The sequence below is a fragment of the Heterocephalus glaber genome, unplaced genomic scaffold (assembly GCF_053883595.1).
Source record: "Heterocephalus glaber isolate CG9 unplaced genomic scaffold, H.glaber_assembly_v1.0 deba00001481, whole genome shotgun sequence".
In the NCBI taxonomy this organism is placed as follows: domain Eukaryota; kingdom Metazoa; phylum Chordata; class Mammalia; order Rodentia; family Bathyergidae; genus Heterocephalus; species Heterocephalus glaber.
In genome coordinates this window covers 1,596,684-1,609,570 of record NW_028258317.1, presented here as the reverse complement: position 1 = coordinate 1,609,570, position 12,887 = coordinate 1,596,684, and the positions used below count along the sequence as shown (strand labels likewise).

At 45.7% G+C, this 12,887-nt stretch overlaps 1 protein-coding gene across 12 annotated transcripts in view; it reads left to right on the top strand.

The window, feature by feature from the left end:
• Palm2akap2 (PALM2 and AKAP2 fusion) overlaps nucleotides 1-12,887 on the top strand; it is a 504,788-nt gene that overhangs the window by 451,733 nt on the left and 40,168 nt on the right. The window contains exon 1 of one of the 12 annotated variants that reach the window (XM_087183580.1): nucleotides 7,754-7,918. The exons of the other annotated variants lie outside the window; for them this stretch is intronic. The gene's annotated coding sequence lies outside the window, so the exon portion shown is untranslated. Of the gene's footprint in view, nucleotides 1-7,753; nucleotides 7,919-12,887 lie in introns of those variants that run through there. 12 annotated transcript variants of the gene reach the window in all.

The window sequence follows — 12,887 nt, the reverse complement described above, 5'->3', positions numbered from 1 at the left end:
ATTATACCTGCAAAGAGCCTATTTCCAAATAAGGTCACATTCTGAAGTTCCAGGTGGACATGAATTTTGGAGGACACAATAGTGTTTATTATGCCCATTTAGCAAACGATGAACCTGAGTCCCAGAGGAGAAAATCCCTTCCACAAGCATCCCATAGTTTGTGATGCCAGAAGGTTCAAAGACCTTAAACTTCTTTTCTCTAGACTTGTGTCCTTTTTCCACTGGACCACAGTGCCACACATATACACAGAGAAAATCATAAGGGTCTAAGACCAGGGCATCAAAATGGTCAGCAGCAGGCGGCCCCAGATCAAAGGGGCCGCCGCAAGGTAAACAGGATGAGATAGAGGCAAGTTTGGCCCCTTTCCTTCTTGCTGGTTCTGACTCTATACTGTTGCCATAGTCAGTATGATTTGTAGGCTCTCACGGTGCTCTGCTCCTGGGATTCTAAGACCAGGCAGGGAGATGGCTCATACATGAGAAAAGGTCAAGGTCAGGTTCTGCTGGCATCAAGTGAAGGAAAGGAGCTTTGCCTTTTATAAACCTGGATGCCCTCTGCAACTCACTGTACCTCTGCTTATCATGTGCCCCCACCCCCACCCTGGGCTGCAGTGAAATTCCATGCCTGCCTTCTCCTGTAGAGGTTCCTTCCTTGCATTCTGGGCCACAAAAACAGTGGACAGAAGAAAGTGGCTGGCCCTCAGCTGTTCCCAGAATTGGCTGCCTGAACTTTCCAGAGTGTGGTCCTACAGAGCCAGTCCAGAGAGCTTAGAGAGCAGGGCTGTGGATGAGAGAGGCAAGATTCCCAGTTCCCCTCCTCCTCTCTTTCTGGCTAAAGCTCAGGACTGAGGCAGGCTTGGAATTAGAACCAGAGTCAGGGTCTCAAGGTGAGGGGCCCATATCTTTCGGTTTAAACTCCAAGTGCACTCTGGGTACCAGGCTCAGAATCCGTGTAGACAATGGCATTTGTTGGAAAATTTGGGAGGGTCTGGCTTGAGCCTTCATTGTCTATTGTTACCCACCATTCCTTGTCCTCAAAGCTGATGCTTCCGATGCCAGTCCTGATCCAGAATCACCACTTAGACCCTGCAGAGTGGCATTCTCAGATGCCCATCTGAACTTTCCTGGAGTTCTTTTGTCCTGCCAGAGAGTGTCAGAGTGAATTGGATCAGAGATCTGTTTGCTGCAGTCTGGCTTCACATGTGCTTTGCGCTTTTGAAGAAACTTGAGAAAAGGCTGTGTGTGAGCTCAGAGTGGGTGGCAGTTTATGGTGATGCCATGTTGATGGGACAGTGGCTGGAGTTTGAACCCTAAGAGAGCCTTGTAGGGTTTCCTTGTAATCTATAGGAAGGTGATCCAGTCAGATGAACCTTTTTCCCTATTGGAAAAGGTAGGTCCTCTTGTTAAGTGGTCTCAGAACACACTAGGTGTTTCACTTAAAAAGCACCTCTGATAATTGTCTTTTCTTCTCTGGAGCTGTGGGTGCTGTCTTGAGGGAACGAATGTTTGCCATTTAACACTTCCTGCCTTCCATGGGGGAAGAGCTCGGTAGGTGAATCTGTTAGAGAGGCCCGATTTATTTCCTGGACTCAGCACCAATCTGAGTTTCTTTGCAGACCTCAGAGCCAAAGGCCCTGCCCCAAGGCTAGGAACCGAGGGACAGGAAGGCAGGGATCCCCAGGCAGAATTGGCACTTGGGTTCTGGGTTTGGGATTGACTAAGAGCACAGTTGCTGCCTGTCTCAAACCCTAGCATTCAGTGTACGCATTAGAGGCAGAGACAGCATTTTTCCTTGCAGAAGAATAGATTTAGCAAGCCCTAAGTATTATTTTTGAAACTTTACTGAAAGCTTTGAAATATTTTATTAAAACAAATATTGACTCCAATTCATTGAGCCTGTGTGTGTGTGTGTGTGTGTGTGTGTCTGTCTTCTAGGTAAATGGAGTGATTATTAGATTGACTTACCATTTAAGTTGAATGGACCAAAAAAATTGATTATTTATTTAGAGTAATTGATAAAATCAGCCCCCAGATTTTGTTCTTTACTTGACTGATCAAATCTTGGGAGATTCATCAATGGGATTTTCCTCTGACATATTCCGCCTGTGACATAGTTCAGGAAATTCTATGACATTTGACCCTCCCCAGGAGGAATCTGGTTACTCACATAGTGTTTTGCAACTTTTCTGGGAATGGACAGCTTGTGAAAGGAGGACGTCTATGTACAGTAGAGAGCCAATTGCTTATCTTCCATGGAAAAGGAAGCTTATATTGTCTTACAATTGTGAAGAGTGAGAGTTTGTTCTTAAACGTGTAATATATACTTCCTGAAGAGAAGGTCAGGCTTTGATGCACATTTGTTTGTCATGGCTGAGTGAAAGCCCCACTATTCTATGCGATGAAAAGTGGAGATCACAGGATTTCCTTAAGAGGTGGAGATGTAGCTTAGGGGCAGAGCCTGTGTGGGGCTCTGGGTTTAATCCATAGTAACCCTCTTCCCCAAAAAACTTTTCCTAAACCTAAAAAGTAGATACTCCTGGCCTTTGAAAAAAAGTCTATTTATATTTAAATCTCAAGTTTGTTGACTTATGCATGATTATTTTCAAGTATTGCTTTTCTAATTACAACAGCCATATGTGCTCTCTAATGCAAGCCTTTGTAAAATACAAATTATAGGCCTATTTCACTGTTTCATCCCTCCTTAACACTGAGTTTCCTGCACTCCTATTCGGCGATTCTTCCAAAGTATATATATGAATGATATGCTTGATAGTGAATTAATCTTCACCAGGTACCTACTTGCCCATCATCAGTACCATATTACCTTTTAGTTGTTGCCTATTTATCTGTCTTTTTATTTATATTATTAAATACTTAATTTTCTTTTCAGAAGCTAATATATTACACATAGTTGGAAATTCAAGAAATGTAGAAAAAGACGCAGTGAAAAGAAGAATAGCTATCCTTGATATCTAGCTTCCCTTTCCCATTCCAGAGATGTCACCAGTTCCCTAGGTCTCCTTCCAGGAATAATCTGTTCATATACAAGTATACATGCATGCATACCTGTATGTGTACAAAGAAAAATCTGTACATATAAGGCCACCTTCATCCTTATTAACATCAAAGTTATCAAGCTCTCTATAACATTGTGAAATACTTGTTACTTAACAGTAGTCCTCTTACATAAATGTCTTTAGTTGGGCTGTCTTGGCAGCTTCCATGCCCCGAATTGGTTCGAAACATTTACCTTCCATGGTCATTTTGACTTTGGGGAAGAGCCAGAAGTCACATGGTAACAGATAAAGTGAGTAAGGTTGATGAGGATGCACAGTAGTGTGTTTATGAGCCTACCTCTCTGTGGGATGGTGCTTGGCAGCTGCAGTCAGTGTTATTTTTAATCAACCTTGTAAAGACACACACTGAGGACTTCCAGAACTGCTTCAGAAAGTGGCAAGAATGATGGGACAAGTGAAGCTAGAGGGAAGTATTTTGAGGGGGATTAATGGCAAGATGTCTTTTACTGTAGTAAATTTAAAAAATGTAAATATCCCCCATATGTTTTGATCACACCCCCTGCATAGTAGGACTCCAGACCCTCTTCTCTCCTTTTTGCGCAACAATATTGGCAAAGTAGGGGACACTGCTGGAGGTGACAGGATACACTGGGAAGCTGGGAGTTGGCAGACTGACTTACTCTGTAGAATAATGTTTCTTACAGGAATAAATGAGCTCATGGTGCATGACATAGCTGAGCAGTCCATGAGTTTGTATTTTGCTCCTCTGTATTCTTCTAAACCTCCTGTTCTTTAGTGCCCTGAACACCAGAGAGGTGTAGTTGGGTCTGGATGTTCCTTCAGGCTTTTTAAGGAAAGTCCCTGGTGCTGTTTGCCCTCGCTCATCAGTTTTCCCTTAATGCATGAAGGACTGGGTGTGTCTTGGTTTCCCACACTTTACCGGATTAGGGATTCCTTTGGGTAAACACATTCCTATTTGAAATTGTAAATATTCCCATGGGGTTCATATCTAAGTGTAAATTGTCTTAAAGAGCTGCCTCTGTGCTGAGATATGGAGCTTTTGGAGATGAGACTTGGAGGAGGAGGAATCCACCTAAAAGGTATGGGGAGAGAAGACACACCTGGGGGCTCTGAGGAGAGGGACAGCTTTGGCCATTTAGCAGGGCCGTCTGAGGTGTCCAAGGCCCATGCTTCGATTAGGTGTTGGAGCAGCGTAAGAAGCTACAGCCTCTGGAGAAACTTCTCATGCCGCCCTACTCTCCTCCTAATTCCAGGAGGAAGGCTCGGTTTGCCAGCTTTGAAACCATCCTCTCTCCCTTGCAGGCTTGCATCCAGTTCCTTCTGACACTATCAAATCTGTTTGGGAACATTCTGTCATCCAAGGTACTGGTAACTGGTAGCCATCGTAAATGGAATGGTTATGTTGAGCAGAACACAAAGGGAAGGCGAAGTTCTGACAAGGGGCATATTTAAGACAGAGAAATCTTATTTTCCGGAACTCTTGAAAGCACTCTTGGCCAAAACATCCACGGCCAGTTTCGAAAGCTGCTCTCATTCCCGCCTTGGTTTCTCTCACTCTGCCATGTAGAACCACTTCACATTTGCCCAAGGTTGGTGCTAACATCACAGATCAGGAGAAGTGAATTTTGAGGTTTATCTAGTTTGATTCTTTCATTGAACAATCTAGAAAACTAAGACTCAGAAAGGAGACCCGGTTTGCCCACAGCTACACAACAGCAGGCCTGGGCTTCCAAAGCCTCCTGTTGCTGCCTTACCTGATAGATGCTTTTAAATTTTCCTCTGGCCTCTTCTGCTTTAGCCCAGCATACCTCCTTGGTCTGCCTTCCTTAGCCTCCCACTGGCTTCCAGGGGCAGGCAGAGCCCTGCAGAGTGGCTTGAGTTATGGATTCCAGCCAGAACTTTGTTTCTGACCAGATTTGTGTCCCTGGAGAGGAGCTGGTTGCCATGGGTTGGGGTCTGCCCAACTTGTAGAGAGTGTGAGAATCTTCATTTAATGAGAGGATTAAATAGGAGGCATGGAAGGGTACGTAGCACTGACCTGGCACACAGTAGGTGTGCAACAGGTATTGCTGTATGATAATCATAATGGTATAGACTGTCTTCAAACCCAGCTGCTGGGAAATTTCATTTTGCTCGCCAGCCAGCCAAGACAAAGTGTCAAAACAGCTTCGCTTCCCCCAGCTTTGTCCCTGGCCCCAAAACTCCCACGAGACTTAACCAGAATATCAGGTTACAGCACCAGAGAGAACTTAGCTGGCAGTACAGATTTATTTTCATGAACTCAGAAAACCCCCTCCCCAAGCCCAGAGCTTGCCTGGGGAGTAGAAGGATGAACAGAGTGAGATGTTGCCTGCCAGCTGCCACTCTAATCAAGTGTGGGATGGCTCAGTTTGTGCTTGGGCAGCCTGAACCTAGCTTGTCAGTTTTGTTTTTCCCTCTGCCTTGGAGTATAAAATGTGTAAAAAACACTTTTCTGGAATATTTAACAGTGACTTAGCCAGAGTTTTTCCAAGCTCCATCCTAATTTTGCAGAAATGTAAGTGTGTGTGTGTGTGTGTGCGCGCGCGCGCATGCAGGAATAGAAGTGCATGAGCATGTGTGTTTAGGGTGTGTGTTGGTTTGTTAGAACTGCCCTAACAGAGTGCCACAAATTGGGTGGCCTAAATGACAGCAATTTATATCTCACAGTTGGGAGGGGGGTGCAGAAGTGCACTCAGGCTGTCCTCAGGGTTGGTCCCTTCTGAGAGCTGAAAGAGGCCTCTGTCCCAGGACCCTCTTCCTAGCTATAGTTGTGTTTTCTCTGTCTCTTCCACCTACCTGCATCTCTGTGTCTGAATTTTCTCTAGTTATGAGTCTTATTGGATTAGGACCAACCTTTATGACCTAGTGTAAATAAAAACATAAAGATTATTTTTTTGAGACAGAGTCTTGCTATGTAGTTCAGGCTGGCCTCAAACTCATGGCAGTCCTCCTACCTCAGCCTCCCAAGTGCTGGGATTACAGGCATGGGTCACTATGCCCTGCTCTCTGTAAGGATTCTTACCTCCAAAATGAGGTTCTGCAGTTCTGTGTGTTAGAACTTCAACACTGAACTCATGGAGAGGACACAGTCAACCTATAATAGTATACTTGTGTGTGTGTGTGTGTGTGTGTGTGTGTGTGTCTGTGTGTGTCTGTGTTTATTGAACTGTATTTCTTCTCTGGGATTCCACCTCATATGCCTTCCTAGTCCTTGGAAAACAGTACTTTTAGACCACACATACTTTCTCTTTTTGTGCATAAGGTGGATTTAAAGGAATTTATTTATTTTCCTCAGAAATCTCATGGGTATGGTAGGATGGGTTTGATCGTCTAGGGGCCCCAGGTACCACCCTGCCCTCTTTGGTGGAGAGCACCTCTGAATGAGCTGACAGTTCTTCTCTGGATCTTTATTTATTGCTGAGATGAGTTCTCACCATGTTGTCCAAGCTGGCCCCAAACTCCTGGGGCCAACTGATCTTTCTGCCTCAGCCTCGCAAGGAACCGAGACCGCAGAGCACACCACTGTGCCCAGCACGGGTTCCCCATTCCTAAGCAAGGGGTGTCATCCCTGGGTATATGATTTCCCCACCTCATTTTACTTTGCGCTGCTGAGTGACGCCTTGAAACGCCTTTGGCTGTACAGCAGAACATTCCAGTTCCTCCAGGGCCCCGCTAAGTCCAAGGTCCCAAAGTGTCCTTGTCCTTGTGCCTTGGGACCACTAGGCCAGTCATTGAGACCCCCCCGATATTTCTAAATAAATGTCAACATGTGGGAATAGTCATTTAAATGTAAATATTTGTAGAGTAGACTTTTAGCTCCCTTTTTAAAGGCAGTCCCTGTGGGCTCCATCTACTCTGGCCATTCCCTCTTTGACCCCTGTGTTTGGAGCATCCCCGGAGGCGCTGCTGGCCAAACTTCCAAGCCACCGGGGACCTTGCTGCCATCCTCAGCTATTTACGTCACTTCACCAGAACAAGTTGCTCCCAAACTGACTCCAGAACAATTGATCCGGCAGGACCATGCACAGTATCTGTGGTTTTTTCTGCATTCAGTTTATTGTAAATCTCAGTTCTCTTTGTCTCCTCCAAAATCATATGAAAGAAATGAGTATGACTTTGTGGTGTTGAATTGTCCAGGAATTCAATTAGAGCCCTCATTTCTGATTTCAGATTCATTCAGATTTCAGTTTCAGCATGAGCTGTCATGTGGTCATTTAAAATATATTTTACAGAAGCCGTTAAATAAAATGAAAAATGCTTGTGAAATAATGGGGAGTAAAAAAAGAGTTGGTTACCAAGGTGTATATACTGTCTATATGAAATGTATATTTCTAGAAAGAAGACTGGAATGCACTGAGATATGAACTGTTTTTCTCTGACTGGAGATAGAGAAGCTGTCCTGAAAATTTTATTTAACTGGAGATTTCTCTAGGATTTTTCAGATTTTTTTGTAGACTCAATAGGACTGGGATATTCATTCTCTGCTTATCCCAAGGTCTGTTTTCTGAATCTCCAGAAAGCAGACTCATATCTACATTTTTAGTTGCACTTTCTGGCTGGGCCCCTGAGGCTGACAGAAACAGGCTGCAGCGGCCTGTGAACTAGAGAAGCCCACTGCTTTTCAGGCCTCACAGCCAGGGAGGAGCCAGGCTTCTCTGAATTGGGTTAAAGTCCTTCTTAGTAGGAATGACCTTTTAGGGAGCAGAGGGAGGGCCGGCGGTGACATCACAGTCTTCCGTCTAGAGGCTCGAAAGGAATTTGTCCAGCGGGAGCCAGAGTGTGCACTGGAACCTGTCTGGGAAAAGAGGCAGTTCTGACTGAGGACATGTGAGGAACTCTGGGCTTTTGCCTTGGGCAGGGTAAGCCTCATCTGCTGACCATCTTACTGTCTTTTTCTTTCTAATCTGAAGAGTCTTTATGGGGGAGGGATTCAGAGTCGGGGGTAGTACTGTGCTGTGGAGCCTTTTGTGCTAGTGTGGGCAGCTGAGCTCGGATTGACTTGCTTCTCTCCCCCTCCTCTTCCTCTTCCTCCTGCAAATCTTATAAAATGCTCAGCTTTCATGCTAAAGGCAGAGGAAGCTCTGCACCACACATTCAGTACAAAGCTACACAAGTCATCTGTGGCACAGTGCTTTGAGGGTGGTGCGTGCATGCGTGTGTGTGTGTGTGTGCGTGTGTGTGCGCGCGCGCGCGCGCCCCTTTCCAGAACACAAATGTCTTACCAAGGGACCAGGGACTCTGGTGACTAGTTTTCTAGTTGTCATCTTGCATTTGTTCAGGAGACTCACTGCTGATGTGTACAGGTAGCCTTCTGTTTGGGGGCTCACCACATCCACAGGGAGACGCGGCACCTTTGGGAACTGTGAGGTGCCCATGCCCCGAAGGTGAAGGAAAAACCCACCAGCTCTGTTCATAGCCTAGCATCCTCTGTGCACCAAGGGTTAACTGCACACACCTTGGGCAGTGTATTCTCTTTGCTCTGGGTTCTGCCACAACATCGTGGATTCTGTGGGTCTGCAGCAGTACTCAGCTTTTGTCCCTGCCATCCTTGGTTGGTCAGACATAAATCAAATATTCTGAACTTTTGAAAACCAAGAGGGATGCAGCTAAGTTATGAAGAACCAAAGCTGGGCTTGTGTTTGCTTTCAGCAGAACCAGTCCCTCTAGAAATTTCAGGCTGCAGCAACCAGAGTCCTCTTGCTTTGCTCCAGAGATGGAGACTTGCCTGCAAAAGAGGTTTCAGTGAAGAGGGCCGCTGGCCACTCCATGTAGAGCCCTGAGTGCCTTACACTGGGAGAACACAGGGGACCCAGGGAGCCCTCAGCAGTCCTCTATCACCGCTGTAGCTCTGGCTCTCCAAGGGATGGAAAGAAACAACCCTCTCCCTAGTTGCTGCAGGAAAGGCCAGTTTCCTTCCTTTCCTTTCTTCCCCTCCCTCCCTACCTCTCACCCCACTACTCACGGCCGTCTGCAGCTTTTTTCACAAAAAGCCCAAGCTGTAAATGTGTTAATCAAATAGCGCCTTAACATTTTCCAGATGTGCAGCCTGACGTTTATGATGGTGGCTTTTCAGCAGGCTGTGGTGTTGGGGAGACTCTGCTACCTTCAAAGTGGACCAGTTTCCTTCATGGGAACGTGAGCTTTGTCTCTCGGGTCCAGCGCAGGAGTTCTAGAGTGTTTCCACACATCTTTGAGCTGTGCCTGAGGTATGAGCCAGGGAGAAGAGCAGCACCAAACCTACAGGTGCTCTCAGAAAAAGGGCTGGGGCTGGCCACCAAAAGATCAGAGTGTTTTTTGTCTTTTTAAAGACGCTTCCCACAGTCAATTTAGCTGTAATGGCTTCATGGCAGGAGGTCAGTGGGAGGGAAACTGAGTTGACAGTGTTAACCCCTTTCAGGGGTCACAGCATTGACCCAGGCTTCCTGGTCTAAATTTAGCTTGCAACTGCCCCAGGAAGCTTGGGGTCTGAAGTCTGGCCATCTGCCTCCCATAGCCAGGAGGGGTCTCTGGCCTCCTTCTGGGACTGGTCTGGGGCCTGGTTTCCCACAGTCAACACGGGCCCTTTGGTCCAGGGGCTGGAAGCAGCTCTGCTGGAGGTGGAAGGAGAAGGACTGCCTGGGTCTGGAATGTGGCTCAGAGTGTCACCCGGCCCTCTGCCTCCCCTTAAAGTAGAACCTAACAACAGAAGCCAGCCTTCCTGCTCTCTGTGCTTCGGTGCAGGGTGGAAGGGGCCGCGCAGAGTCCCAGCCCTTTCTCCACCCCTCTGTCTTCAGCTAGGAGGGCCAGAGCGGCCGTGGGCCAGAGTGGCCATAGGCCAGCCTGCTCAGGGTAGGCCCAGCTTTCTTCAGAACCCCTCTTTGGCCTGCGCTACTTGCACCATTGAATAGGACGATAATCTTTCCAGTAGTTGCTGCAGCACCTCCTTTGCCTTGTGTCCTTTGTTCTTTTTATGTGAATTGGTACTCACTCCCTCCAAGGCTGTGAGCACCTTTCTGGGGAGTAGGGAAACACCCCTCAGAGCTCTGGGGAACCCCAGGACCCCAGGCCTAGGGCATGGCATTCTGCATGGCTCTAGGGTAGGCTGCACATTCCAAGGTTGCAGGAAAATGCTTGACCTCTTGGACCTCTGCACTCCCTTCCCATACTCCTCTGGTTTCCTCAGTCCCCCTGCCTGTAGCACCACTTGTTTCCTCCAAGGTCAGTGAGATCCAGCTGATGTTGGTCTCCAGGCATTAGCACCAGCCAGCTTGCATGCCTTCCTCCCATGAGCCTTTGTGATGGAGATATCGGAGTTCAGAAAGCTATGAGTCCAGGAAGAACTGTCCTAGAGGCACCCAAGCGTGGCCCATGAAAATAGTTCTTTGCTGTATATTGATGGTGCCCTGTGTACTAAACACAGGTCTTATGAAAGAGAGGGAGGGTAAGAAAGGGAACTGGGGAGGTTCTTTGATTTCCTAGCTATGAGGAAGTTTTATTTTATAGCCTTGCCTCTGTTCCTAGGCCAAGTGAGTGTATGTTTTTGATGGAATTTAAAAATAACTGGATTAAAGGATCAGGTCACATATTACCTGGGGAAAAGCATTTCTAAATTAAATATCATGGCCTTCGTGGGAAGTGATCGGGGTTATTCAGATCCAAGAAACCTGACTGTATAGCAGGCACCTGATATTTGAGTGATTTGGGTCACACTGTGCATTCAGGCTAGGAGCCCCGGAGGCCATAATTGCTCTCTGACACTGTCAAGAGGTCACACAGCCTGCTGGTGGTGGCCAGAGGGGAAGCTGGGAATAGCTGGTAAAATGGGCACTAAGGATGGAGAGATCCTCAGGTCTGCCTGGACCAGCCAGACCTAGCAGGGAAAGTTCTTTCTGGCAATGATATGTTTTCTGTGCAGACGAATCAGGCTTCTAGAATCCTACCTGTGGTGTAAGATTGCCTCTGGCTCCGTGTTGTTGGGGAGTCCCAGCCCTTTCTCCTGGTGATGCGAGATCTTAGTATTTTATCTCTCTGGGAAGTTAGTTGTCAGAGGAAGCAGACAGCCCACCTGTGAGTTAGCCCAGAAGCTGAAATCCCCAGGCCACAAAGAAGTCCCATTTCTAGCTGGAAGACCTGGTAGGTACAGCAAAAGTAAGAAGCTGAAACTAAGTCTCCATGGAGTCTGTCTGTGCTCCAGTCTCAATAAAGAAAAGGGTCCTTGACTTTTAAAGCCAAATTCTGTCTCAAGTCACCTATAGAGATCAAGAGCACAAAGATCAACCAGACAGCCAAATATTCTCTCAATCTATTCATTCTTCTTGACATTCCCAGGCCATTTTGGAAGCCTTCTGTCACTGAGAATAGCTTTTGATATATTGCGGTAGAATTAAGAACTGGACTTCAAATACTAGCTGTGGCACTTTCTAGCCAGGTGTGATCTTACAGAAGTCTCTCTGTTGTTCTGCAGCTTCAGATCTGCAATAAAGTCTCACCTTTCCCTCTTCACAGAAGGGCCCTGATTTTTGTGTCAGCTGAGTATATATCTGTGCATGTGCTGTAGAATAAGCTACTGGATTCATATCAGCCATTTAACAGGGATGTGACATGGTGTGGCCATGGATAGACTTGCAGTGCTGCCTTGTTCTTGTAGACCTTAATGTGGCAGGTTGAGTACTGGGCGTGGACAGGTTTTGTTCCATACAATGTTTGACCCCACCTCTCCTTCCCATGTGACAGAAGCCCTGGGTCTGGGTGATTCTTGATGGACCATTTCTATTGCATCTTCAGGAGATTTGACCTTTTAGGACATTTTATAAAATTATTCTGTTTGCTTCTTCAGCAAATGCATCATTCTAATTGTGTTTCACTTGAACTAAAATTAATATTTCAGAGTCTGGGAGGGGAGATTAGGGAGATAAGTGGTACTGTAGGTTTTTCCTGGGCCTTTTTCATTGGATCTTTCCATGTTGCTTTTTTTTTTTTCTTGTCTAAAGGCATTCAAAGTGTTTTTTTTTTTTTTATTAGTACGTGTTTGCTGTACATGAAGTTTGCATTCATCATGGAGAGTAGGTATATGTGCACAGCTTGCTTTTTTCTTTTAATTCTCTTCTCCTTCCACTCACTTCCTTCCCTTGTATCTAAATCCCCTTTCTACATTCTCATTATTATTGTTATTATTATTCTTAGCTCATGTTTATGACCTATAATGTTTATGTTCATTGTGATCATTAGGTTCCTGTACATGACATACCTTAATTTTTCATATGTCTCCTTCCTCTCCATGTCTCCCCTTGGTCTCCCAGACCCCTTCCCATTTACAAGAGATCAGTTCTTTTGTTTCCTTCTATCCAGTCTTTATTTTGCTCTTTGATTGTACTTTTCCTTACTCAAATGAGAGATACCTTATGGCAGTGGTGGTGAACCCGTGGCACACATGCTGCAGCAGGCTGTTTGTTATAACTGAAAGCTCTAAAAAGTTCACCATCTCTGCCATAGGGTATTTCAGCTTATGTCTTTTTTATTTTACTCAGGATTATATTTTCTAGGAGGATCAATTTTCCTACAAATGTCTCAAATTTATCCTTCTTTATAGCCAAGTAGCATTCCATTATGTGTAGATACCACATTTTCTTTATCCATTCATCTGTTGATGGGCATACAGGCCGGTTCCAGGGCTTAAGTATTATGAATTGTGCTGCTATAAACATTGGCATGCATGTATCACTGTAATGTGATGTCTTTAGCTCTTTGGGGAAGATATTTAGAAGGGGAATATCTGGGTCATATGGAATTTCTAATTGTAGTTCTTTGAGAATCTCCATACTGATTTCCATAATGATTGTACTAGTTTAC